Source organism: Aethalodelphis obliquidens, unplaced genomic scaffold (genome assembly GCF_003676395.1).
Source record: "Aethalodelphis obliquidens isolate GAN/ISIS:26980383/991018 unplaced genomic scaffold, ASM367639v1 scaffold37, whole genome shotgun sequence".
NCBI lineage: Eukaryota > Metazoa > Chordata > Mammalia > Artiodactyla > Delphinidae > Aethalodelphis > Aethalodelphis obliquidens.
The window spans coordinates 668541-693354 of NW_020837981.1; the positions used below are offsets into that span (position 1 = coordinate 668541).

The 24814-nt window shown below is 41.8% G+C and overlaps 1 protein-coding gene across 3 annotated transcripts in view; it reads right to left on the reverse strand.

The window, feature by feature from the left end:
- BMPR1A (bone morphogenetic protein receptor type 1A) overlaps positions 1-18289 on the reverse strand; it is a 142371-nt gene extending 124082 nt beyond the window's left edge. The window contains exon 1 of one of the 3 annotated variants that reach the window (XM_027129670.1): positions 18143-18289. The gene's annotated coding sequence lies outside the window, so the exon portion shown is untranslated. The remainder of the gene's footprint in view (positions 1-18142) is intronic. The other 2 variants (XM_027129671.1, XM_027129672.1) reach the window with 2 other exon arrangements.
- Between the last annotated feature and the right edge of the window lie 6525 nt (positions 18290-24814).

Genomic DNA, 24814 nt, shown 5'->3' on the forward strand with positions numbered 1-24814 from the left:
ATTTTTTGGAAGAGTTTGAGAAGGACAGGTGTTAGCTCTTCTCTAAATGTTTGATAGAATTCACCTGTGAAGCCATCTGGTCCTGGACTTTGGAAGATTTTTAATCACAGTTTCAATTTCATTGCTTGTGATTGGTGTGTTCATATTTCTATTTCTTCCTGGTTCAGTCCTGGAAGGTTATACCTTTCCAAGAATTTGTCCATTTCTTCCAGGTTGTCCATTTTATTGGCATACAGTTGCTTGTAGTAGTCTCTTAGGATGCTTTGTACTTCTGCAGTCCTGTTGTAACATCTCCTTTTTCATTTCTAACTTTATTGATTTTGAGTCCTCTCCATCTTTTTCTTGATGAGGCTGGCTAATGGTTTGTCAATTTTGTTTATCTTCTCAAAGAACCAGCTTTTAGTTTTACTGATCTTTGCTATTGTCTTCTTTGTTTCTATTTCATTTATTTCTGCTCTGATCGTTATGATTTCTTTCCTTCTACTAACTTTGCGTTGTTTGTTCTTCTTTCTCTAGTTCCTTTAGGGGTAAGGTTAGGTTGTTTATTTGAGATGTTGGTTGTTTCTTGAGGTAGGATTGTATCGCTGTAAACTTCCCTCTTAAACTGACTTTGCTGCATTCCATAGGTTTTGGATCATCCTGTTTTCATTGTCATTTGTCTCTAGGTATTTTTTGATTTCCTCTTTGATTTCTTCAGTGATCTCTTGGTTATTTAGTAACGTATTGTTTAGCCTCCTTGTGTTTGTGTTTTTTATGTTTTTTTCCCTGTAATTCATTTCCAATCTCATAGCATCGTGGTCAGAAAAGAATCTTGATATGATTTCAAATTTCTTAAATTTACTGAGCCTTGATTTGTGACCCAAGATGTGATCTATCCTGGAGAATGTTCCATGTGCACTTGAGTAGAAAGTGTAATCTGCTGTTTTTGGATGGAATGTCCTATAAATATCAACTAAATCTATCTGGTCTAATGTGTCATTTAAAGCTTGGGTTTCCTTATTAATTTTCTGTCTGGATGATCTGTCCATTGGGGTAAGTGAGGTGTTAAAGTCCCCCACTGTTATTGTGTTACTGTCGATTTCCTCTTTTACAGCTGTTAGCAGTTGCCTTATGTATTGAGGTGCTCCTATGTTGGGTGCATATATAATTGTTATATCTTCTTCTTGGATTCATCCCTTGATCATTATGTAGTGTCCTTCCTTGTCTCTTGTAACATTCTTTATTTTGAAGTCTATTTTATCCGATGTGAGTATTGCTACTCCAGCTTTCTCTTGATCTCCATTTGCATGGAATATCTTTTCCCATCCCCTCACTTTCAGTCTGTACGTGTCCCTAGGTCTGAAGTGGGTCTCTTGTAGACAGCATATACATGGGTCTTGTTTTTGTATCCATTCAGCGAGCCTGTGTCTTTTGGTTGGAGCATTTAATCCATTCACGTTTAAGGTAATTATCAATATGTATGTTCTTATTACCATTTTCTTAATTCTTTTGGGTTTGTTTTTTTTTTGGGGGGGGGTTGTTTTTGTAGGTCCTTTTCTTCTCTTGTGTTTCCCACTTAGAGAAGTTCCTTTAGTATTTGTTGTAGAGTTGGTTTAGTGGTGCTGAATTCTCTTAGCTTTGGCTTGTCTGTAAAGCTTTTGATTTCTCCATCGAATGTGAATGAGATCCTTGCCAGGTAGAGTAATCTTGGTTGTAGGTTCTTCCCTTTCATCACTTTAAATATGTCATGCCACTCCCTTCTGGCTTGTAGAGTTTTTGCTGAGAAATCAGCTGTTAACCTTATGGGAATTCCCTTGTATGTTATTTGTCATTTCACCCTTGCTGCTTTCAATAATTTTTCTTTGTCTTTAATTTTTGCCAATTTGATTACTATGTGTCTTGGCATGTTTCTCTTTGGGTTTATCCTGTATGGGACTCTCTGCACTTCCTGGACTTGGGTGGCTATTTCCTTTCCCATGTTAGGGAAGTTTTCGACTGTAATCTCTTCAAATATTTTCTCAGGCCCTTTCTCTCTCTCTTCTTCTGGGACCCCTATAATGCGAATGTTGTTGCGTTTAATGTTGTCCCAGAGGTCTCTTAGGCTGTCTTCTTTTCATTCTTTTTTCTTTATTCTGTTCCGCAGCAGTGAATTCCACCATTCTGTCTTCCAGGTCACTTACCCATTCTTCTGCCTCAGTTATTCTGCTATTGATTCCTTCTAGTGTAGTTTTCATTTCAGTTATTGTATTCTTCATCTGTTTGTTTGTTCTTTAATTCTTCCAGGTCTTTGTTAAACATTTCTTGCACCTTCTCGCTCTCTGTCTCCATTCTTTTTCTGAGGTCCTGGATCATCTTCACTAACATTATTTTAAATTCTTTTTCTGGAAGGTTGCCTATCTCCACTTCATTTAGTTGTTTTTCTGGGGTTTTATCTTGTTCCCTCATCTGGTACATAGCTCTCAGCCTTCTCATCTTGTCTTTCTGTGAATGTGGTTTTTGTTCCACAGGCTGCACGATTGTGGTTCTTCTTGCTTCTGCTGTCTGCCCTCTGGTGCATGGGGCTATCTAAGAGGCTTGTGCAAGTTTCCTGATGGGAGGGACTGGTGGTGGGTAGAGCTGGCTGTTGATCTGGTGGGCAGAGCTCATTAAAACTTTAATCCACTTGTCTGCTGATGGGTGAGGCTGGGTTCCCTCCCTGTTGGTTGCTTGGCCTGAGGTGACCCAATATTGGAGCCTACCCAGCCTCTTTGGTGGGGCTAATGGCAGACTCTGGGAGGGCTCACACCAAGGAATACTTCCCAGAACTTCTGCTGCCAGTGTCCTTGTCCTCATGGTGAGACACAGCCACCCCAAGCCTCTGCAGGAGACCCTCCAACACTAGCAGGTAGGTCTGGTTCAGTCTCCCCTGGGGTCACTGCTCCTTCCCCTGGGTCCCGACGCGCACACTACTTTGTGTGTGCCCTGCAAGCACGGAGTCTCTGCTTCCCCCAGTCCTGTTGAAGTCCTGCAATCAAATCCCACTAGCCTTCAAAGTCTGATTCTCTAGGAATTCCTCCTCCCGTTGCCAGACCCCCAGGTTGGGAAGCCTGACGTGGGGCTCAGAACCTTCCCTCCAGTGGGTGGACTTCTGTGGTATAAGTGTTCTCCAGTTTGTGAGTCACCCACCCAGTAGTTATGGGGTTTGATTTTATTGTGATTGCGCCCCTCCTACCGTCTCATTGTGGCTTCTCCTTTGTCTTTGGATGTGGGGTATCTTTTTTGGTGAGTTCCAGTGTCTTCCTGTCGATGACTGTTCAGCAGTTAGTTGTGATTCCGGTGCTCTCGCAAGAGGGAGTGAGAGCACATCCTTCTACTCCACCATCTTGAACCAATACACCTCGTTCAATCAGTTTTAATCTTTCTTATTTACTAATTAATATTTAATTGCCATGAATTTCCCATAAAGTTTCACATTGGCTACACTGGTATTACAGTGTGGTCTCACTGTAATTTACTTCTAAATTGTGTGACTTCAGTTATGATTGTCCCTTTAAGCTATCTAAAAGCTATTTAAAAGCTATGTCTCTTCCCCCCTGCCAAGAATGTAGGTGTTTTTGTTTTAGATTTTTTGTTTGTTCTGTATGTTTTTGTTTTTTGGGGAAGGTAAAGCATCCTCTTGCTGTTCATTTCTATAGGCACCGTGGTCAGAAAATATAACCTGTTTGTTTTTTGCTTTCTGAAAAATCTACTGATTTTCTTTGTGGAACAAAAGATGCTCACTTTTGGGGACTATTCCGTGTGTTCCAAAAGCATATATATTCTCAAGAAATCTATGTGTAGGGGGCTTCCCTAGTGGCGCAGTGGTTAAGAATCCACCTGCCAATGCAGGGGACATGGGTTCAAGTCCTGGTCCAGGAAGATCCCACATGCTGCGGAGCAACTAAGCCCCTGTGCCACAACTACTGAGCCCTCGTGCCACAACTACTGAAGCCTGCGTACCCTAGAGCCTGTGCTCCGCAACAAAGAGAAGCCTCTGCAATGAGAAGGCTGCGCACCACAACAGAGAGTAGTCCCCCCCTCACCGCAACTAGAGAAAGCCCACGCGCAGCAACGAAGACCCAACACAGCCAAAAATAAATTAATTAATTAGTTTAAAAAAAATGAATCTATGTGTAGGAACTACAGCCAGTCTTCATTAAGGATCTAGAACTGAGAAACGGAAAGCCACTGAATACCAATAGTTATTTTTTCTCCCCAAATAAGGTACACAACACCTTATTTGTTCAATGTATTTGATTCATTCTTCTCTCTACAGATAAATTTCTGATTGCTTAGGTATTTGAATCCCACCACCCTGACTAGGAGCAAACCCTCTGTGTCTAATGGCCTGAACACTCCAGTCACCAATGGCCCAAAAGCAAACTCCTAGGCAAAACAATCCAACTGGCCCCACTTGAATTAGAGGTCCATCTTCAGTCTACTCAACTATGGCCAGGAAGAGCAAGGTCGTTATTGTAAAGACTTTTTAAAGCTCACCCACAGCCAGGTCTCCTCTACTTCCAGGGACATGGAAGAACTACAATTCTTTACCCCCTTGCAGTTAGGTAAGGCCAAATGACTAGTTCCTACTACTAAAGTTACATACATAATTGCTGGTTACAAGATCCTCCAACGTTCTCCTTCCTTCCATAGCAACCAAGAAAGCCATGTATTCCAGAGGAACAGCTACAAGATGGCAGAGCCTCTGACAGGCTTTCTCTCAACTGCTTACTTGACCCAAGCTGAATATGGAATAAGAAACGAACTTTTCACTCTGTCAAGCCACTGAAATTTGAGAAATTTTTTCCTTAATGTGGCATAATTTAGCCTATTCTGATTAATACTGTCCTGTTAACCAATACCTCCGAAAGCTGCAAGGAGGTCAAATTCTCTCTATATTCTCTATTTATAATAAAATTGACATCACCAGTACAAATGAAATTTGGGGACAGAGTCTTTCTTTTCTATAGTCTCCAAATTTTTCTTAAAATAGTATATATATTTTTTCACAATCAGAGAAAAATACTCTTTAAAGAGCTAATAAAATTTCAATGGAATTAGCACTTTGGAACTAGAAACTTAGCCATTATCTCATCTAGTCCTGACCGCTTCCATTCTACATAACAGAGAACTGAGACCTAAAGCATGTCCTGAATGAGACTATCCAACAGTCAATACTGGACTAAGGATAACCACTCAGGCCTCTGGATTGTTGAAATCAGTTAAGATAACACATTTTAAGATTTATTCTCTTATCTTTTAAAAATATACTTTCTACGATTTTCCATGGGTCTTTTCCCCCGCTTTATTCTAATTTTTACATATCTCACCACATTCTCAACCTAAATAAGGTTAGGTCCCCTACTAACCACTCTCCTAGTACTCTACACTTTTCTTTCCTAGCACCAATACTGCATTGTCATGACATAACTGGGTGAGTTTGTGTTTTTTTAATCTGGTCTCCCCCACTAGAGCATAAGCTCTATGAAAGCAGAACTCAGGGCTATTTTTATTCACTATTGTATAACCAAGTCTGAACAGTCTCTAGTCTGTAACAGGTGCTCATTACACACTTATCAAGTTGAATTATACTTTCCAAGTCTTAAAGACTTAGAAATAATTACCAACACTAAACTGATCATCTCAGAATTCTTGTCTCTGCTTCCTCAAAAAGACTTTCTTTCTCCTTAGAAAAGTTAAGGGCTCTATGCAAGTGCCAAGAAAATAGGAGGTTTTCATAAAGGGTACTGAAGCCTCCTAGAAATCAAGTAAATTAGGAATCAAGCTTTGCGAGGGAGATGGAGTTCAAATGTACTAACAGGAAAACAAAATACACCTATTTTGGTCAATCACACCTTTCCTCCTGTCTTATTAAAAAGGGAATTTGATGTAAAACATGAAACTAAAATTCCCCCACAATCCATCCAATCAAACTTGACAAAGAGGAAATCCCAATCATTTTAATTTCTTGAGACGGACACTTAAATCGTTTATTTTTAGGCTTTCTACTTTTCTAACATATATTTTTAAAGCTATAACATTTCCTCTAAGTATGGAATTAACTGTATCCCAAATTTTGATATGACATGTATTTTCATTATTCTTGAATCCCAAATAATTCCTAATTCTTTTGTAACTTATTTGACCCATGTGTGGTTATTCAGAAGTGCACTGTTTAATTTCAAAGATTTTCTCATTATCTTTTGTTATTCGTTTCTAATTTAATTCCATTATCATCAGAGGACATTGTGAATGATTTCAATCCTTTGATATTTGTTGAGGCTTGCTTTAATGACCCAGCAAATGGGTCACACTCTATCCTTACTGGGTGTGATGTTCACTATATATTATGTTTTTTTGTTGCATCACCTGACCTTCCGTATCTTTACTAATGTTCTGTCTGCCAGTTTGATCAGCAGTCAGTGTGGTCATGGTCCCAACCTAAAAGTTTAGGTAATGTACACAGTGCTTACAATGGGTCAAATACAGTTCTAAGATATAAAATACATTTATATTATATACATATGTTTTATGTATACATATGACATATATATATATATATATATATATATAAACTTACAACCACTCCATGAGGTAGGAGCCGTTATTCCCATTTTACAGATGAGGAAACAGACACAGAGATGTTACTCAATTTATCAAAACTGCTGATGGCCCAGCTAGGAAGAAGCTGAGCTGGGATTTAAACCCAACCAGAGTCCATGCTCTTAACCACTATATATTTATAACACATGATCCTAGGATAAAATGTTTTCCCTCAAGTAGAAAAAAATTTTACTGAAACACTACCCCCCCCAAATGGTTAAGAACTATTTTTTTATTAGAAATGCTTAAGATGTGAATTTTAAAAGGATACAAACATTGCATCCTCAGAATCAGGCAAACTACACAAAAACTATGAGTAGAAAAAGAAGACTGAAAATAATTATACTGAATGTCAACAATGGTTGTTATGAGATGCTGGGGATGTGTTTCCTTTTTGTTCTACTTTTCCATGTTTTCTGAGTCCTGAATATGTATCATCCCTATAGTAAGTAAAAACTAAAGAGCATTCTATAAGCACTGACTTAACTGACAGTGTTCTGCCTTAATTTTCAAGAGGTAAAAAATGTTAGCAAAACAATGAATCACCAGAGATAATGGATACTAAAAAGTGCTTTGTAAACTATAAAGCTATTCAAATATTAGTAATTTAAGCATCCCAAAACCAAATAAAAGCTTTTTTATGTCTTTCCCTTTTTAAATTTCAACTGTTTTATTTTTTTTTTTAGTTTTTCTAGTTTTTGGCTGCACCACGCTGGTATGTAGGATCTTAGCTACCTGACCAGGGATCGAACGCACACCTCCTGCACTGGAAGGCAGCCTTAACCACTGGACTGCCAGGGAAGTCCCTCAACTGTTTTTAAATGCCTGATTATTTTAAAACTTAAATATTTTGTCTAAACAAATTCCTAAGAGCTGATTTTTGAAGGGCAGAACATTAAAGTACCACACATCCCTGAATACTAACAAAAACGAAAGCAACCAACAAATTTACAACAGATCACACTCTTTTAGTATCACTGAAAATCCCCTGATCTGTAATCTAATAAAATGTTGATTCAGTGCTGAAGATTTCAATAGGAAACCCACATTTAATCCCCCAAAGTGATCTGTTACTTTTGGAAAAGAATTTTTATAACTCCTTAAGAAAAGGGAGTAATTCGTTTAAAGATGACTTAATACACACTGTAACACTAAAATTGTCCATATCATAATTAGTTGTAAGAATATCAGCTCAGTCTATTTAGGATATGTTTCTCTTTCAAAGTTTCTTCTGCTATTTCTGCAACAGAACCTATGAACAAAGAACACACAGCTGCCTCGCAGATGTATAATTTCAGTGTTTAGATTCCATTCTTCCTAGCTTCATTCTGCAAGAGATTTTGGATTTTCTATTTCCATATGGTTTTTGACCTTCCTCAGTTTAGGTTCTACCTCCTTACATCTTACTCTATTTTAGTCCATTATTATAGAAAAACACTTCAAATTTGAAACACCTTAATTTTTTTAAAACTTGCACAGCTGAAAAGAGGAGAATATACACGAAAAAAAGATGAACAGATAACTAGAACAAGACAGCCAAATTTCCAAAACTTTCTATTTCTATTTAGATAACTCCCCCCCACCCCATCCTCTTAATTCTAAGTTTCTTATATTTCAGGTTCAGACATAAAAGTTTAATGTATGCACAGAATTTCAGCTTTACTCACCTAATTTCATCAAATTCTTAAGTTATGGCAGAAACATTAAGCAGTAAGATTTTTTTAAATGTACACTGTATATACCAAAATGTTTACAGATGTCACCTTTGAGTAGCATGAATATGACAGATTTTTACTTTCTTCTCGGGGCTTTTCTGTGTTTTAAATTTGTTCAGTGAGCACCACTTCTGTAATAAGGAGGCAAAAAAGGCTTTTGTTTTGTTTTAAAGAGAAACCTGCGAGGAAAAGGATTCTTTTTAAATGTCTACATGCCATAACCACTTATGTTTAAAAATTTTTTATGGAACAACATAAGCAATTTACTAATATTCCAGAGGACAGTCTCAGCATCATTAACAGGTAAAAATCAGGTTTCATTTCTCAACCTATTTTACTCCCAAAACTGCCCCCTAGATGAGCTTATTCACTTTCATTTTCAATTGATGTGGCAGTATTTTTAAATTTTTTTCTTCCTGTTCTCTCACAGGATTTTAAGTGTATTCTAAGAAACAATACAAATAACATAATTATGTTTTACAAATATCTACCCAATTTCAACTACTTTAAGAGTAAAAGCCATGGTAAAGCTGTGAAAAAGGCTTGTCTTTGTGATCATCATCAACAATTAAACTGATATATGTCTCAGAAATGAGATATACAACACTAATTTTATTTATTTTAATTAATTAATAAATTAATTATGGCTGCGTTGGGTCTTCCTTGCTGCACACAGGCTTTCTCTAGTTACGGCGAGTGGCAGCTACTCTTTGTTGCAGTGTTCAGGCTTTGCATTGCCGTGGCTTCTCTTGTTGTGGAGCACGGGCTCTAGGCGCACGGGCTTCAGTAGTTGCAGTGCGCAGGCTCAGTAGTTGTGGCTCACAGGCTCTAGTGCACAGGCTCAGTAGTGTGGCACACGGGCTTAGTTGCTCCACAGCATGTGGGATCTTCCTGGACCAGAGCTCGAACCCGTGTCCCCTGCACTGGCAGGCGGATTCTTAACCACTGCAACACCAGGGAAGTCCCAGTATACTCATTTTAAAAAATATTTACGAGAAGGGTTCTGGATGTTTAAAAAGTAACTGTATTCCACTGACCTTTTAATATCCTTTTTTCTACAATGCACAGGAAACATTAGGAAAGTCAAAGAATGCCAGTCAAAAAGTTACCCATGAAAAGTTTCTAACAAATCTTAAATATTAAAAAGAGGGGCTTCCCTGGTGGCGCAGTGTTAAGAATCCGCCTGTCAATGCAGGGGACAAGGCATATTACTGAAATGTAGACAATAAAAGTTATCTGTTATCAAGTGACCATATTTTGTTGATTTGGTGTATATTTAAGATACTTCTGGATACTGTTGAAACATTTTTATTTCATGACATTTTTAAATGATTTTTTGAAAAATATATAAGTTTAACAACCTCACCAAATTTTAACAGCCTTTACTTTAACATTTCCCATCAGGAGCTCCTTTCAGCTAGAAATCTAAAATATTCTTAGTTAAATACAAATTTAAGACATTCAAGATCTTATATTCCTAAAATATATTAAAAAAATTTTAATTTCGAATAAGAAAACTACCTAAAAATTTCAATATACACAAAACAGTATGACAACCACGCCAAGTCTCCTCCAGACTTAACTTCAAAATTGAGAGTCTGTAACATTGCAGATAATTTACTTAAAGGCTATGCTCAAAAGAGGAGATAAGAAAGCTGAGCATGGAAGAATACCACTGGTCACACGCTATTCCCTTCATTACCTGAAATGACTGCCAGGACAGGAAGAGTGACTTTTCAGCCAAAAGTCAGAAATCCAGTGCTGTCATCAGGACCCAAAGCATTATAAGACCTGCAATTTCTGTGACTAACTGCTCTACATTGAAGTCATGGAATTTTCTTTCTTTTTTTCTTTAAGCATAAAATAACCTTAAGGGTTATCAAGTCTTTTCACTTTTTAAGATAAGAAACAGAGATCAGATAGTTAATGCAGTATCCAAGACCGCACAGTTAGCTCAGTGGTAGTACCAGTACTAGATGTTAGTTTATAAAAAATTAGAAGCCAATACTTAAGTGTTCCACTGCTTCTTTAAAATTTTTCATATTTCCCAAATTATCCACAGTAGGTGTACTGCTTTTATAATTTAAAAAAATCTATTTATTTATTTATTTTTGGCTGTGTTGGGTCTTCCTTGCTGCGCTCAGGCTTTCTCTAGTTGCGGCGAGCGGGGGCTACTCTTCGTTGTGGTGCGCAGGCTTCTCATTGCGGTGGCTTCTCTTGTTGTGGAGCACGGGCTCTAGGCACACAGGCTTCAGTAGTTGTGGCGCATGGGCTCGGTAGTTGTGGCTCATGGGCTCTAGAGCACAGGCTCGGTAGTTGTGGTGCATGGGTTTAGTAGCTCCGCGGCACGTGGGATCTTCCCGGACCAGGGCTCAAATGCGTGTTCCCTGCATTGGCAGGCGGATTCTTAACCACAGTGCCACCAGTGAAGTCCTGCTTTTATAATTTTTTTTTTCGCGGTACACGGGCCTCCCACTGCCGCGGCCTCTCCCGTTGCGGAGCACAGGCTCCAGACGCGCAGGCTCAGCGGCCATGGCTCACGGGCCCAGCCGCTCCACGGCATGTGGGATCTTCCCGGACCGGGGCACGAACCCGCGTCCCCTGCATCGGCAGGCGGACTCTCAACCACTGCGCCACCAGGGAAGCCCTATAATTTTTAAAAGAGCAAAAAATGTTTGCTTTAAAAACTACTAAATACTTCCGGGAGCCCTCTCCCTCTCCTTTCTGGTCCAAGGTCTCACTCTATATAGGCCACTTTCTCAGGAAGGCCTTCCAAAGCACCTGCACCCTAAACAGACCAGGTTCCCTTATTACACACTCTTATAAGCTCCCTGTGATTGTGTTTTGTATATCTTAATATAACTATAATTAGATAATTATTTGTGAAATTATTTAATGTCTATCTTCTCTACCTAGGTCTTAAATTGCTGTTTCTCAGGGCTGTTCTAGGCTCTCTGCTGTTATATACCAGGAGTTCCTGAAATGAGGTCCATAACATAACCGTGAAATTATACACTTGTTACATTAGTGTATTTTTCTTCAGATACTCAAAAAATGACCTTTAAAAGGGTTAAGAACCAAAAGTAGTAGATTTATGTTGTGTACCTACCCAGAGCCATCCTTTCTTTGGGGAAACAACCACTTGCCCATCTCACGTGGTTCCAAGAAAGCTATTCGTCCCTGACTGCTCCAGTGGGCATATAAGCCAGTTCTGGCCAATGATGGTACCCCAGACTCCATGTAGACCCGATAACAATCTCCCCATGAGACAGAATACATGCACCTGGGAAAGAAGTGCTTTTTCCCTCTCTTGAATCCATAGCAATAAGGCCCATTATAAGCCTAGAGTTACCAGTGGTCCTCTCTGCCAGATGAGGCCAAAAAAGAGGTAAGCAGAGGGCTTCCCTGGTGGCGCAGTGGTTGAGAGTCCACCTGCCGATGCAGGGGATGTGGGTTCATGCCCCGGTCCGGGAAGATCCCACATGCCGCGGAGCGGCTGGGCCCGTGAGCCATGGCCGCTGGGCCTGCGTGTCCGGAGCCTGTGCTCCGCAACGGTGAGAGGCCCACGTATCGCAAAAAAAAAAAAAAAAAAAAGGTAAACAGAGAAGAGAGACCCCCGATTACATCATCTGAACACTTAGATCCAGCCATACCTACTTCCAGTCTTTTCAAAAACGTGACGGGCGGGGTAGGAGGGGAGCCTTTTTCCCCTTTAAACTATGAGTTAGGTTTGTCACTTGCAAGCATAAGTCACCTGAGAGAGCCACCCAATTCCCACTGTTGAAATATACAACTTATATAGTAATCACTCCCAAATGTCTACCTCCAGCCCAAATCACTGTCAAACTCCAGACCAATATATGCAAGCAACTGCCAAGTAAAGCTCTCTACCTGGTGTTTCAGAGGATCAAAACTATTTTCCTCCAGAAGCCAGCTCTCCCTCCACTTTTTTCATCTCAGCCAACAACACACATCTACCCTACCAGGTTTCCGATCTAGAAACCTGGGAATCATTCTTGACAATCCCACTCCTCCTCTCTCCCCCAGCTAATTACCAAGTCCTGTCCATTCTACGCCCTAACTACCTGCCACTATCCTAGTCTGAGCCAGGATGGAACAGCTTCCCTACAGTTTCAGTGTCTTCAGTCTTCTTTTCTTCAAACTGATTCTCCGCTATGTAACTAATCTCACAAAACTGCAAATTTGACTATTTTATCCCCACACTTGACATACCACTATCCTCCTTAAGTGAACACCCAATTATATACAGATAGAGCAACAACCAAGCTCCACAGCTTCAGATGTTATTAGTGGTAGGTATAAAAAATGTATACAGTAAGAAAACAAGGTTCATCAGAAACATAAAAGTATAGAAGAGTAACAATGTCCATAATATCAGGGTAGCTCAAATTCACCAGTTTTTAATAAAAGATACTCAAGAATATCTTTCCTTATCTAGTTTGTGCCTATTCATTAGTTCTATATTTAACTGCCCCTATGAACTTGGTTTAGGGACCCCCCCTGAGTCCACAAGATGGATTCCACTAATCATCTGATCTCCTTAAGACCCTACTCTAGTGCTTTCTTCAAAAAACATTACTGGGATCTTTGAGCATGTCATTTTGTTTCTATCAATATTTTTATTTATTTATTTATTCATTTATTTTTGGCTGTGTTGGGTCTTCATTTCTGTGCACGGGCTTTCTCTAGTTGCGGCGAGCGGGGGCCACTCTTCATCGCGGTGTGCAGGCCTCTCACTGTCGCGGCCTCTCTTGTTGCGGAGCACAGGCTCCAGACGCACAGGCTCAGTAGTTGTGGCTCACGGGCTTTGCTGCTCTGCGGCATGTGGGATCTTCCCAGACCAGGGCTCGAACCCGTGTCCCCTGTATTGGCAGGCAGACTCTCAACCAATGCGCCACCAGGGAAGCCCCATCAGTATTTTTTTTAGCACTGACAGCCTTTAAAATATTGGCTATACAGCACTATTTACAATAGCCAAGACATGGAAACAACCTAAATATCCATCTACAGATGAATGGATCAGATGTGGTATATATATACAATGGAATATTACTCAGCCATAAAAATGAATGAAATAATGCCACTTGCAGCAACATGGACGGACCTAGAAATTATCATACTAAGCGAAGTAAATAAGACACAGAAAGATAAATATCAAAGATATTTGATATCATATCAAATATCATTTATATGTGGAATCTAAAGTATGACACAGATGAACTTATCTACAAAACAGAAACAGACTCACAGACATAGAGAACAGACTTCTTGTTGCCAAGGGGTAGGGCAATGAGGGAGGGAAGTATTGGGAGTTTGGGATTAGCAGATGCAAACTATTATATATAGGATGGATAAACAACAAGGTCCTACTGTATAGCACAGGGAACTATATTCAATATCCTGAATCAACTTTGCTATCCAGCAGAAATTAATACAACATTGTAAATCAACTATACTTCAATAAAATTTATTAAAAGTTGGCTATAAGGACTTCCCTGGTGGCACAGCAGTTAAGAATCTGCCTGCCAGCTGATTCACTTTGCTATAAAGCAGAAACTAACACACCATTGTAAAGCAATTATACTCCAATAAAGATGTTAAGAAAAAAAAAAAAAGAATCCTGCCAATGCAGGGGACACGAGTTCAATCCCTGGTCCGGGAAGATCCCACATGCTGCAGAGCAACTAAGCCCATGCACCACAACTACTGAGCCTGCGCTCTAGAGCCCGCGCACCACAACTACTGAAGCCTGCGTGCCTAGAGCCTGCGCTCCGCAACAAGAGAAGCCACTGCAACGAGAAGCCCATGTGCAGCAATGAAGACCCGATGCAGTCAAAAATAAATAAATATATAAATTTATTTATTTTTTTAAAAAAAAGAAAATCCCTTTCTTCAGAAGGGGTTCCATCCAGAATTAGAAAATGGAGAAGACTTCAAAAAGAGATGGAATTTGAAATGGAGCTTGACGGAGGCAGAACTTGTACATACGACAATTAACTATTTATGCAGTCCCAGTAGAGAGAGAGTTATAAGCAACAGCAGAAGAAGGGTGGAAAGAACTTGTGCAGGAAGCAAAAATAGTGGAAGATAAGAATCTGGCAAATCTGAGGCAAATCCCAAGGAAACAATTTCATTTAATAGAAGACACTGGAAACTTCTAAGTGAGGAAGTGACAAGAATGGGATTCAAGATTAATTTAGGCAGAAATGCATAAGTTAACCTGGATAAAGGTGGAAGTAAAGGCAAGAAGATCATAACATTAGGCCAGGTGGGATGAGAACCTGATTCAGCTAGCAGGAAAAAAAAAAAAAAAAAAAGATTGAAGAGGGAAAATTATCAAATATACAAATATATACACAGGACATAATATTGTATACAAGTATATCGAGTCAAAGAAATTTAAAGAAAAAAGAATTATGTGAAAACCAAATAACATTAGACTTGAAAACTCAATAAATAAATTTCTGGAAAAAATATTAAACACTAAAATTCACACAAGAAATAGAAAACCTACACAGATCAACAGCTATTAAATAAACTGAAATGGTACTCAAATTCCTCTCCAGGAAAAAAAAATATATATATAAGCCTGAATGCTCTTACAGGTGAGTTCTGCCAAACTCTCAAGTAAAAGATAATCCCAGGGGCTTCCCTGGTGGTGCAGTGGTTGAGAGTCCGCCTGCCGATGCAGGGGACGCGGATTCGTGCCCCGGTCCGGGAAGATCCCACATGCCGCGGAGCGGCTGGGCCCGTGAGTCATGGCCGCTGAGCCTGCGCGTCCGGAGCCTGTGCTCCGCAACGGGAGAGACCACAACAGTGACAGGCCCGCGTACCGCAAAAAAAAAAAGATAATCCCAGTCTAAACTGTTCCTGAAAAGAGAAAAAAAGAAGGAAAGCGGCCCAACTCACTTTGCAATCTATTATAACCTTGTTACCAACATGTATTAAGAACTGTACCAGAGCTGGCATGAACAGATAGAAGAGTGACAATACCATGAAAGCAGAACCAATAGATGTTGGCTACAGACAACACGTGATGGGATGGGGAAAGGACTAGGTTTGGGATAACATCAACAAAAATAAGGAACACCAGGGAAACAAGTTTGGTAAGAAGGACGAGTTCACTTTGAACCTGAATAATCAGGTAGAGGTACGCATAAAACAATTTGAAAAACCAGAATTCAAGGGCAGAAGGGTAATAAAGAATAGAGATTTGAGAATTATTCAGACAGAAGGGTCTGAAACAATGTCAAAGGACCAGAGATGTATGAAAAATGATCTGAAAAGTGAAACTTGGAGAACACTTACATTAATGAGGAAGAAGGAAGAACAGAAAGTGAAAAGGGGCAAAGAGTAACGAGGTCAGTATAATGTCACAGAAGCCCTGTTTTCATCTAGTTAATTCATACTTATCCTTCAGAACTGTCACAGGGTTCCAATGTAACATTTTTAAGAAGGCCTTCTGAGATTCTTCCAACATACACCAGCACCAGGTCAGGCCCCCATTTTAAGCTCTCATAAATACTCTGTACTTTATCTAAACAATTATATTTAATTATAGAATTCATTCTTCAATATACGTCTCCTTCAGTAGACTTTAAGCTCCATGAAGGCAAGGCGCCGTATCTGTTGTTGCCTCCTACTGACTCGTGTGTTACGTTAGAATACAGTAAGTATTCGTTGAATGAAATGGACAGGTGAATGGTGGACAAGGAAAAGTATTTCAAGAATGATGGGTCGATGTTAAATGCTAAAAAAACGCTCAAGCTGACTTGGAAAGGGGGCTTTAAAAGTGTTTATTAGGTTACAGGTGACCTTTGTGAAGGTGAAATCCAGATAATAAGGGGTTAAGAAGTGAATGGATCGCCAGGAAATAAAGGCAGGAAAAGTAAACTGTTCTTGGCAATGTCTAGAGTTGGGATTATGAAGGAGTGAATTGTAATTTTACTTCATTTTGCTCTATTTTTCTTAACAAACATGTATCACTTTTATAAGGACCTAATTTATTTTTATTGTTAATATGATTTGAAAAGGAAAGGCAGCAACAAGACAGGTTGAGGGAGTAGCAGACTCAAGGGAAGGTTTTTGTAAATTGAAGCAACCTTAAGCACATTCGTACTTGTAAGAACTCTAAGACAAAAGAGTAACTTATACTCCATTAAGTAGGAAAGAAGAGAAAAATGAAATAAGGTGTTAACCAGGAGGAAGGACAAAAAATATTCTTCCACTAAGATGGAAGGAAAGAAGATGATAAAAGGAATCCAGTAAATTCTGGAAGGAGCTCCCATTGGATGCCTCAATGTTTTCTGGAAAGGATGTGAAGTGAAGAAAGCAGAAAAAGTTTGAAATGAGTTCTACGGAGAATGTGCGGGGGGGGGGGCGGGGGGGGGGGCAGGTTGGTGGTGCAAAACAGGAGTGGAACACTGATTCTGTTAAGAGGTCATTCTAAATTTCAACTGGCCTTTTGTAAACTGCAACCCATTTCTAGCTCAGAACTGCCCGTATTTTAGCTTTAATTTTAAATATTTAAATAAAATTCTAGTTCAGAAACTTTCTATTTCAACAACTTAAAAGTTATAAGCATTGATACATTCTACTTTAATTCAGACTTGAACTCCTCTTTTGAAATAAATACAATAAAGGAGTTGTTTTCAACTCAAGCAACAAATGAGCGATCATTTCAAGTATGAGTTTACTGAAAAGCACTCCTAAACGTCAGAGTGTCTGCAGAGAAAGGCTTTTTGTAGTTGTTGTTTAACTCTTCGCATGCCTCACTTTAACAGATCCTGAATAATAGAGAAAATCTTGGGTTCAAATCCCAGCTCATTTAGACAAGTCATACAACCTCTTAGCGTCTCGGTTTCCTCTTCTAAAAAATGAGGAATATACTAACCAGGATTATCATAGGGATTAAATGACGTAACACAGGTGAACGTGCCAAGTTCGTACTATGTACTCGGAACAGTTTGCTAACCGTCTGAAAGACAAAACCTGCAGCACTTTGACCAAATTAAAACATCCGAGAGCCTGAAAGAGCACAAGTCACAAAACGCCAGATCCTAGCACACAGCACATTATGTTTCTTCCCTGACGCAAGCTTTTTTTTTTTTTTTTCCTTGCCAAACCTTTCCACTAGGAGTCTGGAAAGAGAAAAAAAGGGTTATATTCAATCCAGCAGAAAGTTTTCAGAAACTGAAGTGCAGAATCACAACAGACATGGCAGCGGAGGCAGCGCAGGACAACAGGTGAACCTCCGAGAAACCTGGCACCTTCCCGCGGGCAAGTTTTGCGGGAGGGCTGGCAGTTCCTCCTGGCTCTACCGCCCCACGAAACAGACATTCGTTTTCTCTTTCTTTTTTTTTTTTTTTTTTTGCAGAAACATAATGGACAAATCGCGAATATCACCCTCGCAGCTCCCGGGCGGGGAGGTGAGCGCCTTTCCCATTTAAGGATTCAAGAATCGTCCTTGGTGGCGGCTTTCGCCCACACAGCCTCCCCAAACTCGGCCTGAAACCCGGGGGTGGGGAACAAAGAGGGGCCCAGAGGCGGGGACGTCGCGGGGGGCAGCCAGGGGGCCCGGGTCTCCGGCAGGGCCAGGCCCGGGGCGGCAGGGCCCAGTCGGCCGCGGCCTGACACAGCCGGGGCAGCGGGGACCCTGCTGAGCGGCCAGGCCCGCCGGCCCCCAGCTCGGGCCTCCCTCGCACTCCCGGCTCCCCCCGAAACTTCGCCCCGAGCCCGCGCCAGCTTCCCTGCCGCGGCCGGCCTCTTCCGACGCGCACACGCACTCTCCGGACGAGCCAACTCACCCGGACCCTGGGGAACTCATCCTGCAGCCCTCGGCGCGGAGCGGGGTGGGCGCGGCGAGCCGCCGGGGCAAGGCGGGGGCCCGGCTCGGCCTCCGCCCTGGGCGTGCAGCGGCCCCAGCCCGGTCGCCCCTCGCGCGGCCGTACGATTCTCGTCTCGCGCGGACGGACGCGGCGCAGCCCGAGCCTTCCTGCCCGCCCTCCTCCCTCCTCCTTTGCCGAGCGCCAGCAGGCGGATTCCAATCTCGGCAGCCGTCGCCGCCGCCGCCGACACTCGCCTAGGAGGGAGGAGTGGAGGCGGGGGGGCCGGCACGGGAGCGGGGTCTGGGGGGAGGGGCGGGCCTCCGCGAGACTGGTTGCAGCGCGCGCGCACTGGGAGGGCGCCCGCCCCGCCCGGCCGGGGACGCGAAAGGAGCCGAGCGCGCGGCGGAAGTGACCGAAGGGTCTGAGGTGCTCGGCGCCCCACTGCCGGGGAGGACGGCTGGCAGCCGGCAAGGGGGCGCCGGGCTGCCGTAGGGGAGGGGGGGTTCTCCTCCGCGCGGCCCCGTCGGCCCCTCCTCACCGAGATGCCCCATTGCCGCTGTGGCGGGGCTGGCCAGTGTCCGGAAGCCGTGTCGAGCAGACGCAGTGCTCGCGCCGTACACGACTGAGCGCCGTGGAACGGCGCGGACATCGTAGCCCCTTGCTGCGCGCTGGCCGGGCCCCCCGGCACTGCCAGTGTTCCGGGGTTCCTTCGTGTGGACCCCTCACCCCGACAAACTCTAACTCAACAAAAATTCTGACACGTGAGGGCAGGTCAGCGCTTGCGGAATAAGCCTAATCGCTGAGAATTCACACGCCACGGCGGGGAAGTGCCCGATCGTGGTAGTAGTGGTTGCGACAAAGAAAAGAATAATGTAGCCACAGTACAACCATTATTCACCCACAGCTCCCCGGCTTCTCTTTCTGGGCTCTTTGCCAGCGTGCCGAGGCGCAGGTAGGGAGGTGGAGGTGGACAGGCTCCGAGTGAGCTGCAGGGGAAAGGAGCATTTCCGCGTCGGTCCTGGAGCTCCGAGGCCTGGCCCGCCCGCGGACCCTGTGATGGAGCCCGTGAATTCCAAAGGCATAAGATGAGGAGCGGCGTTAACCCAACAGAACTGAAGTCAGCGGACTGTAAATATTGCTCCCTTCTCTACCTTTGGCTCACTCCAGGGACCTCGGGTACACTCCGGAGTCTCATTCCCTCCATTTGGAAAACATAAATAATTGTCACTACCTCTTTTCTTCCATTTGTCCTCATTCTTTGGAAAATGCCGTTAAAAGTATTCAATGTCCTGGATGTGAAGAAAGAGTCTAGGTCCCTTTTTAACAACCAAATGTGACCTTGATCTCTTTGGTAAGTCTTTCAACGAATGTATGGTGTTAAGTCTCTTTACAAAAGATACTCTTTTTTAAAGTTACCTTTATAAAATCACTTTTTAAACTGTGGGTAAAAAGAGGCAAGGGAAAGAATGTGCCAGGCCCTGATGTTTGTGTTTTACACACATTCTCCCTTGAGAGACATTTAGATTCCAGGCCTTTAGATTCCATTTATATTCTTCTTTAAATAGCTAAATTCCCTTACATTCTTGTTTAATGGGTTTTCTTGGTCCATCTTTTATTCTGTCCCCCTTTTATACATCCACCTTTGCCCTTAATTCCTCAGATACCTTCCATAATTCCAAGTTATTTTTCAATTCTATTTATTCTTGAATTTTTTTCCTGAACTCTATACCTGTCAGGTTTGAGAGTCATGGATCTTGCTATGCAGGATGAATGTATGATACATGAGTTTCCCTGCATCTCCTAAAATTTGTCACTTTTTCAAGTTTTCTACATAGGACACTGCTTTGATATCAAGGGAAAGGGTGGACCTTTTGCTTGAGGAGATTCAGACTGATCGACTAAAGAACTCATTGATGTAAGCTGAGCAATGTGTCATGGCAGATAAAACTATGAGAAGTGTGTTAATATACCCTCTAGAGCCTAGTTCAATTTTCAGACATATGAATCAGTCTATAAAATAGACAACCTCAGGTTGGCAGTTTAGTACATCAAGTTTCCGAAATGTACAAATCTGTGTTGCCTAGGTTGTGTTATATGCCACTGTAGAAATAAAAGCAAAACTGAAGCATAAAATTTTAAGTCATGACATCTTTGCTTCTCTACAAAAGGATCTCCTTTTCAAGTTTTCGGAAATTTTACTAGACATCCTTTTGCTCTCCTTGGATAAGGCCCACCTTAGTGCCCAGGCTGAAATCCTTAGCTTTATCACAGCAGGCAACCTACCTACTGACAACTGAGCAGGGCATGGTGTTTTCTCTGGTTCCTGGCACATGTATGCATGCTGGCCTGTTTCTCTGGTTTGCCTGCCCACTAAATGAACAAGAGCAGCCAGGAAGCCCAAGGAGACATCTGGACACGTATAGTCTGGCCCCCAAACTCAAAGGCAACACCTCAAGGTCCAAATTCAACATTCTCTAATGTGATGGTTTTCCTTTAAGTAGCTTAATAGAATGCTCTGGAAATGGGCCCTTTTTCTCTGCATAGTCTGTTTGAGGTACAGGTCTCAAGAGTGGTAGTTGCATGCCCAAATCACATAGCATTAGTTTGGAATGCAAAATCACCTTTCTCCTACAGTTCTCAGGACCTCAGGGACATTTTCCCTGATCACCTGTCTTAAATTAGCACCTCAACACAGCCAATTTTATTTTCTTTATGCCACTTTTTACTATATGAATTTACCTTGTTCATTTAGTTATTTGTTTATGGTCTGAGTTTCTCTGACCCTCTAGAATGTAAACTCTGTGAGAGCAAAGACTTTGTCAATCTTGTTCTCAACTGTTTCCTCAGAGCCTAGTTCCTGGCACATATCTAGTGCTCAATATTTGTTAAATGAATGAGTGAGATAAGGATAGAATTTCCTGTAAGCATTTCTGAACCTTGTCATCAAGACCCAGGTTTTTATTTATTTATTTATTTATTTATTTTCTATTTTCTTTTAGCCGAGCCACGTAGCTTGCAGGATCCTAGTTCCTTGACCAGGGATCAAACCCGGGTCCCCTGCAGTGGATGCGTGGAGCCTTAACCATTGGACTGCCAGGGAATCCCAAGACCAAGTTTTAGAGGGTGGCTTGGACTATGTTGAAAAGGTGAGGATGGATCAGGGAAGCTATGGATTATACCATCTTCAGTGAAAAGGAGACATCTGCTTTCAGGGAAGGCATTAGTTCGATAGAATCATCCAAGTTAATCCATCCAAAGTCATTTTCCTGCTGTAAAGACTTTATGAGGCAAAGTCAGCACTAAGTCATCGTGGGTATGGAGATAAATTAGAGTCCACTAAGGAGGGAATAGTGAAGGGATGCCCTTGACAGAGTGATGCTTTAGGTTGGTTTCAAACCCAATATTAATGGACAAGAGTGCTGTGAAGAGTAGAGGAAACAGCTACATTTTTCAGCATTGACACTACTACATCATTTTATTGGTTAATAATACCTTGTCATGGTTTAGAAGGACCAAGCCAAAACAGAAATTGTGTTTGAGAAAAAAAGATGGTTATATATAAATATAACTCAGTGCACAAGATAGAGAAAAGTTTAAAGATCTGAATTTGTTTTTTCTTTGTAATGGTATAATACTTGATTTCCCATTCTATTTTCACTTATAAATAACTTGCTCCTTTTCCCATTTCCGTTTTCACTTCTCCTTGTTTCAAAGGACTTGTTTCCTATGATTAAAAGATGGTTTAGTGAGGCTCTTGCTACAAAGTAGTCACCACTTGGTCCTGCCTAGTCCATGGTCTCTGTAGACCTCTCCCTACTATCGGTACACCTTTTACCATAGAGCCCAATCCTCTCCTGGCCCTGTGACAGGAAGACTTCCCAGAGCTCCAGTCCCAAGCCCAGGACTCAGCCTCCTGCTGCTTCTGCTGCCTACCTGGGAAGCCCTAACCTTGGCTCCGTCTAAGCACTGACTTATAGCCCTTTACTTGCTCTTGAAGCCATGGCCTTTTAGCCTGTGTGGAACTTGATTTTCTCTGCTTGTTGTCTGGACTTTGCTCTCTGGAGTCTGCCCCAGCCCTATAACACAGACTCTTCTGTGCACTGATAGCAATGCTTGTTTGCCTTCAGCTTTTTTCCTAGATTCTCTGAGTCTGTATTATATCCATCTATCAGGCCTCCTTTCCCCCGTTACCTCAAGTTGGACATCCTGATGCCTGCTGCTCTCCTGGACTACCACCTGTTGTTTGCTTACTGCTCTCTGGCTATCAGGTACTGCCTAGAGGGCTGGAGTTCCTCCCACCCAACACCTGGAGCTGGGGCCTCCCTACCCCAGCTCCACTCAGCCCTCGGTAAATCTGTCCTTCCCTGTCCTGTAGCAGTTCACCTCCCTGCCTTTCTCTGTCCTGAGAGCAGTGGGTTTATAACCTATTACACTTTATCTTTTAACCGGATATAAATAAAGACAGAAAGTATATGTGTGTGTATATATATATATATATATATATAAACATATATATAGTTGGTTTTTGTCTGGTTAAAAAATGAAGTGTAATAAGTGCTTGTAATATGTGTATATGTGTATGTGTATATATGTATATATATGTATATTTATATTACACGTATGTACATGTATAACCCATATCTGACTGTACTTACTACTCCTAAACACTGATTCTACTCAAGAATTCCTTTGGAAAAATAAATAAATAAATAAAAAGAATTCCTTTGGCACTAGTAGTCCAGAAATCCCAGCATCTGGAGCTGAGTAAGATTACCTTGTGAATGATCAGTCAAAGAAAGACAAGGTGTCATGATAAAGATTCAAGCTGAGATAACTGAGGAGATAACAATCCTGGATCAGGAATGCTATGTCATTAACAGCCATACTGTATCAACTGTACATGCTGTACCTGGTTATCCAAATGTATTCCTTGGTGTAGTGCGGTGCTACCAATGTGCATAGGCATACTAGTTTATCCACCACATATGTTGGGGTACCTGTCCCTGTGTGGGACACAAAATTCTAGGGGACAGAAACTGTCTTTTTCTCACTCCATTGTTTCCCTAGGATCTAGCACGCTGCCTGGCACACCAGTAGGTGTTCAATAAATACTGAATGAATGAATGACTAAGTGTACTAGGCATTATAGTAGACTCCTGTCCCCTAAAAGCTTAAAATGTAGTAAAATAAGATGTGTACATAATTCCTTTATTTGATGTTTGTTTCTGAGGCAGGATTTATTGCCCTTAAAATAGCTGCTAATTCATTTTGTCCTCTACTGATAGTTTGCCCTCACTCATTTCTTCTATTTTTATCAACAAAGGCAGGGTTGGTTTCTTGGCTTTTGTTTTTAATATTTTTGAGGCTTAGTGTTAAAGCACTTACCTTGAGGGAATGAGAGTCTAAGAAATGCTGTAATGATAGCACGGAACTATCACTGACTATCACTTTTTTTTTTTTTTTTTTTGCCACGCCATGAGGCTTCATACCAGGGATCAAACCTGAGACCACGGCAGTGAAAGCCCAGAATCCTAACCACTAGGCCACCAGGGAGCTCCCTATCACTGACTTTAAATTTACCAACTCTTCAACAAACAGTGCTTGAGTTCTGAAGTTCCATGTGCTCTTTAAAAAACAACTTCCTCAGATCTCTCATGGGGAAACATCATCAAATATCCAATCAGTAATCAGTAGCTGTCAGTGTTTCTTTTAAAATGTAGGTTTTACCTTTGGTTTGCTACCCACCTTAAAATCTGTCTTCCTCGCTGTATACCTGAATTATACCAGCTCTCCTAATTGGTCATTCCCTCTTTCAACCGATCTTGCTGAGTTTTTCCAGATTTCACTTAATGAAATGCCACTGTCATCGAAATCTGAGAACCACTGCTGTATGGCAGTGTTCTGTTAGACTGGTCACTCCACTTCCTGCAGAATGGGCCACATTCATTCTCCTTTTAATGCCATTCTCCTGCCTGCAATGCCCAAGTACCACCTCTTGCAGGAAGTCATCTTTCACGGCTCCATCCTAAACCCCTTAGGCTTTTCTCTCTATGGTCTATATCACTGATGTTTTTGCATAGTTTAGCTGTTCCTATGTCTTTCTCCCAAATATGATTTCATACCTTTATTCACTTACATATGAATAGGGGCTATCTAGCCTCCCAGCCTGGGGAAGGACAGTGTAGAGGGTATCAAAATACACAAGGTATCAAAATAGCAGCCCCAGGCTGGAGCCTACCATTGTGGTAGTCAAAATTCTTGCCTCTTAGTTTTCAAGGTCCAATTGGAGGTGGAGGGGTGGTCACATACTTTTCAATGCATCTGCTGTGCTGCTCTGTCCCTCAAGGTCAAAGAGGGTACTCCTGTTCCTCCTTCCTTTCTACCCTCCCCTGCCCCGATTGTTAGCACAGTTGCTGTAGTCACTGCACTGAGCACCTCGGGCGGCTACGTTGCAAGACTCCAAGGGGTGCCATCCTGCTTTTTGTGAAAGATGCTCCCTGGAGTTGTGCGGTGCACGACTTGCACCTGGCCCCACTGAACACCATGAAAGAGCCACTCCAAGTGCAGGCAGGGAGCCTAGTCCCTAGCTTGCTTAAAGAACCAGCTTTTTAAAATTATTATTAACATTATATATCTATATGTAACATTATA